The sequence below is a fragment of the Cyprinodon variegatus genome, unplaced genomic scaffold (assembly GCF_000732505.1).
Source record: "Cyprinodon variegatus isolate N-32 unplaced genomic scaffold, C_variegatus-1.0 Scaffold276, whole genome shotgun sequence".
Taxonomy (NCBI): domain Eukaryota; kingdom Metazoa; phylum Chordata; class Actinopteri; order Cyprinodontiformes; family Cyprinodontidae; genus Cyprinodon; species Cyprinodon variegatus.
This window is the reverse complement of record NW_015150729.1, coordinates 58,529-64,173: the sequence shown is the minus strand read 5'-3', so window position 1 is coordinate 64,173 and position 5,645 is coordinate 58,529. Positions and strand designations below refer to the sequence as shown.

Genomic DNA, 5,645 nt, shown 5'->3' with positions numbered 1-5,645 from the left:
CACCCAGGCTAATAATGGGGGGGAAAAAACAAAAAATATGAATACCTCTGGTAGGGACTGCAGTTAAAGTCAAAATACCTGAAATTACCAGGCTTTTGTTCAAGCCTGTGTTAGGAGTTTTGAAGAGTCAGTTGATCTTTGAGGAAAATAAGAAAATACAACAGCCTATAAATGTGATCAAAGGTAACCGGTTTGCTGCATGCATGGTTATTTGACCATTATATGCAAATCAGTGAGCTATTGTGAATGTCAGCTCCTTATGCAGTTAAGCCCCTTTAACTGTTGGATTTAGAAATGAAAGCCTCTTTTGCTGCATCCTTAGCGGGCTGCTTGTGAGCTGCTGGAGTCTGCTAAAAATGCAAATCACCCAAAACAGCCCTGGAAACAACAGGCAGGCCTTTCAGAGCTACACACAGAGGTGTAGATGTATCAAGAAGAGGGGGATGAAAGAATTTCCCGTGGCTCATACAGCACCTGCCATTTTAGTAAAATAGTAAAGCTGATTCACCTTCCCTGGAAATTAACAAAACAAATCAGAAAAAAAAAAAAAAACAAGAGAGGCAAAAGATCAAGCCTGCAGTTATATGTTATATAAAATATCAACCATTTACTTTGTTCAACAACTTTAAAAATTTGCCCTTTGGTGCAAGTCAGGTTTGTATAATATTCCTCATTCCCTTTTCATTCCAGTTACTCTGTAAATATATCCTATGTGATTTTTCCTGTTTTTTACCTGACAAAAGATCGCTTCATCTTTTTACCTTTTCAAGGTCACATTCCAAGATATTGAATGCTTTCATCTTTACTCTGGAAAACCAGTCCCCTAATCTTAAACATAGTTAAATCACCCATTAGTAGATCCATATATGTTTTTTGCTGTGAAATGGTTCTCTAACAAATTCCTTGTCAGTATTTTGAACTTAGGTTAGGATTTCTAGAGTAAATAAAAAAAATAAAATAGTCATTTTCTGTTGTGATGTTATACATTTGTTTCCTTTTAAATCTCTTGGGCTTTACTTAATACATAGTGATCTGAAAAATAGCATTAAGGAAAAATATAGGTTTGCATTTATGCACAATGTTTTTAGTCTAATATTACCTGTTACCTGTTTTGGTTCTCCCCTTTTGGACTTCTTTTGGGTTTCTTTTTTAGTTTTCAGTTATTTATGTCATTCTGTTTTGTTGGTCATTGGTTTCTTTTCCGTTTTGAGTTACTCTCTGTTGCCCCCTTGTGCCAGTCTCCTTTCCCTTAGCTCCCTCCTAGTTACTTCTATCCACACCTGCTCCATATCAGCTGATTAGTCCATTCTTTGTTCTATCCCCCATATATGCTCCTCCTTGTCTTCAGTTACTGTTTGCTGGTTTCTAGGCTCCTCATGTATGTTTTCCCCTGATGTCTCGTGGTTGTTTTGTCTTCTGCATTCTGGTCTTGGATTTAGTTTCTGTTTGCCATTAAATCAGCAAAAACTCATCCTTGCCTCTTCAGCTCTGCATTTGGGCCCCCAACCAACCTCCTCTCACCCTGACATTACCTGGCCACTAGTAGAAAGACTCCCTCCAATAAATGTTTATATCACTCTTTCTAAATGCTGCAGCTGGACGGAGCGCCATCTTTGATTTAAAGCTTAGGTCATTATAAGATGATCAATAGATTTACTTTGGATTCAGTATTTGTCGGTATCACAATTTATGTTTTTTTTTTTTCTTGTGTTGGTTTAGAGACATTGTGACTGTCTTAATGTACATTTTAGGTAGAGTTTTTTCCATGTCAACCTACTCTAGCTGGTACTGATCAAACCCCATGTGTAAGATAGCCAGTTGATGTCTATATGTTAAAAGTACTTAAAAAGCTAAATATTTACTATTCAGTGGGAGTCATCACCTGCTTCTAACAGAATTCTTTTTAGGTTTCGAGTTATTTTCACCACTGTTTTTAAACATAAATTGTATTGATCACTTGATCAAGATTTTGATTTTGTCCCAAATACTGATTTAGATAATTTCAGATTGAATAATAACGGATACAAAAAACAAATCTGATGCCTGCAGATGTAAATCATTTGCAAACTACATACCAGTTGTAGGTAAAAGTAATCCAAACAAATATCAATCACCCCGTAGTAACTCAGCAGAGAGTGCCTAAAACATATCTTTTTTACATTATGTTGCAAAATCATTAACAAGGAGTCAATCCAGTGAGACTAAGCAGCAACACCGGGCAAACCCCTGATCTCCAAATATCTGTAGTATAGGCAACAAAAGTCATGTCATACAAGGTACCATATAAATGGTGAACTTTTATTCAGCCGAGGTAGCGCTATGTTGTCTGTTTGGTATTAAGAGGGCAGAAAATGCTCTGGATTCGGTATCCTTGAAAGATAATGAAAACTTCTATTTACTACCTCGGTGTTTACTACCCAGGTGTGTTACATGCATTGACTTAATGATTGTGTACAATCAGTCCCAACCCTGCTTTCATTCCAAAAAGCAGTCATATCTGTAACCAGATGGCTTTTTAACTCTTATTGTTTTAAACAGCTTAAAGCTTTATTATGCAGCCAATGTAAAACCAAAGAAATGTTCTCAGTGAGTGAAGATAGACATGGCAGGGGTTTGAAATTACTGACTTGAAATATTTAGTGAAAAATAGCCTTTTTCTCTCAACTATCAGCTAAGAATTGCCTGCAGTTGATACAAATCTACAGAAAGATTTATTGAGGAGCTATATTGGAGCATTCAAAAAGCTTCCCTTAATTATTAATTCATCCAAGTGTCTCTCACAACCTCCTATTTTTAGAAGCCTTCACCACATCTCCAAACAAAGCTGACAGGGTGAGCTTATTTTAGTGGCTCTTTTATGCCTGTGTATCCTGCCTTCTGCCTTTGCTTCACATATTTTTACCCCCACGTTCTGGATTTTTGAATTTCCCCACAGTGGGACGTTAAAGGTCTTTCTATTATTTCTTTGCTATTTTACTGTCACCTTCTAGCCAGAGTCTAGGTATACAAAACTACCAGCACTGTGTTGAGTTTTTTTTTTTTTTCTGCTGTCATTAAATCATTATACAGGGTTCTAGAATCCATAAATGGATTTTAAAATTTAAGTTAATTGGACCATCAAAAAATTTTAATTCAATGGAATTTAGCTTTTGATTTCAACTGTGTTATTTTAGAGAGAGTTATCAACTAAAATATTTTGACCAGTTAACAGTATAGCACTGCAAATGTTTTATAACTGCAACTATGAAGCTTTGGAGATGGCAAAGGTTGAAGATATTCTGCAGTGTGATGCCCTACAGCTCAGACAGCTGTTATTGTCATATGCGTCATCTCTTCTTACACAGAAGACAAGCAAAAAGGGATAGAAAAGTGTTTCCTTTTAAGTGACAGTTTTTTTAAATCTGTCTCTAGAAACCAAATAGATCAATAAGCATAACAATTAAGTATTATTATTATTATATGTGCCTGCATTTAAATGCTGGTAGAAGGGAGGCAAGCTTCTTTTGGAGGCTGATAACGCATTGAAGAAGCTTTGGACCTACAGTATTTGGTTATAATATGTAAATGTGTAAGGAAATGTACAAAAAATAAAATAAATTGCATTTATTATAACATTAGAAAATTAACTTGACATGAAAAATATATATTTTCTCCTTGAACTGCCTCCAAACCAGTCACTTATGAGAAGATAACATGGCCAAACAGTTTTAAGATCTAATATAAAGATGCACCCATTACTGAATGGGCCTTCAGTTGAGCCAAGAAAAGACCATTAAAGAAAGGATAAACTCAGCTTTTTCCCTGAAAACATTAACGCGAGGAGTGGTTGTTTTCATCACTCAATCTAATTGGATCCTTTAAATCTGTAGCTTATAGAGTAAGAACCTGCATCATTCTATTGATTATTCTTTGTAAAAGGGAGTACAGACCAATAATACAATGGATATAAAAGCTAGAAAATACAATTAAAAGGAGAGTGTACTAATATGATTAAATACATTTTCTAAATCTCTTCAATTAAAGGTGACTAAAACGCAGGCACACTAGGATCCTAAAAATCATTAAAATGGGAAATCTCTCTGTCTACAGCCAGCTAATGAGTTGAATGCTACTGAAAAGCTGCTCTATATGATCAGAAGCCTATTTTGTCTTCCTCTTTATCCATCAGCCCTCCCCTGTTGAATAATTCCAGTTCCATTTTCATATACTGATCTCACATAATTTCTATGACTCTATAGTTGTTTCGAGTTATAGGCTCCCCTTATTGAGACCAAAAGCAGTTGAGTGGTAAGCATGTGATAAATGTTTGCAAAAAGCAGCAAAGAAGCTTTTGCTGTGCATCACTGACTGCATACAATAAAGGTGTAGGGCACTCAATAGCATTAATTCAACATGAATTTTAAGAGGTATTGACATTAAGAGGCTGTAAATTTGCAGACTAAGGAAAAGTGGAGAAAGCTCAAGAGAAGGGTTGAGAAGTTAGTTTGACATTTCAGGGACAGTCGAAGGGTTTCGCTTCCAGAGATTTTTAAACCCCACATGCCCCCTCAACCGGCACCAACATGACATGTTACACACCATTTTTAGTGTTAGTGCTGTAAACTTTTACCCATGTCCAAATGCAAATGTAATTATTCTAAAAAAAAAAAAAAGTTCTGTTTAATATTAATACAAACACTTTACTAAGCTTTGTTTTGTCAGGTTTGGTATTTCTCTGTGTATGGGAATTGCATCCAAACTTTAAATCATCTATTATTCAGCATGGATGGCTAGGTTTAAAGTCTTTTTGTCAATGAAAATTCAGAACTCCCATAATTTAGATTAAATTCAATTTACTTTATTTTTTATTAGACATGTCATTTCATTCCTTTTACAGAGACAATTCAACCATATGACACAGTCAGATTGGTTCAAAGTTTTCTATCTAAGGAAAAACAGCTGATTGCATCAACTCATTGATTCTAAACAATCCAGGACCCTGAGCATGCATGCAAAGACAGTGGAGAGGAAAAACTCCCTTTTAACAGGAAGAAACCTCCAGCAGAACCAGACTCGGTATTAGTGTCCATCTGCTGAGGCCAGCAGGGATTCAAGGAGACATTAGCAGACATACAAACCAAACATAGAAGCGCTGATCTATAGAAAATTTTAAAAAGAAAAGGTAATGGTAAACTAGCGCATTTATCCCTGCTGCTATCAAACTTTACAATGCGACACTATAACTGCAATAACTAATGTGCAATCACTATTTAATACCTTGTGCAATAACCTTTTTCATATATAATACTCAGTGCAATAACAATACATATAAATACCTATTTATATAAATACCCATTTAATACCCTGTGCAATGACCTTTTTCACCTTTTTCAGTGCAATAACAATATATATAAAAATACCTATTTATATAAATACCCATTTATTACCCTGTGCAATAATCCTGTTAAATAACAGACTTTAGTTGCTATATATATATATATAGTAGCCAATTTGTCATCAAGTTGCCCTGGTTCCCTAGCAACTGACGCGGACCTTGTTAACCCGGGCGACGTCCGAGCCGGTATGGCTCTTGTATTTGCGGTATCACTCATGCCTGAGGTAGGCCACTAAGCACAAAGGACCTTGCCTAAGGGTCCACCTGGATG

The 5,645-nt window shown here is 35.7% G+C and overlaps 1 protein-coding gene across 1 annotated transcript in view; it reads left to right on the top strand.

Moving 5' to 3' along the window:
* Window positions 1-5,645, top strand: part of LOC107089990 (SH3 and cysteine-rich domain-containing protein 2-like) — a 45,828-nt gene that overhangs the window by 22,902 nt on the left and 17,281 nt on the right. The gene's annotated exons all lie outside the window — the stretch shown is intronic.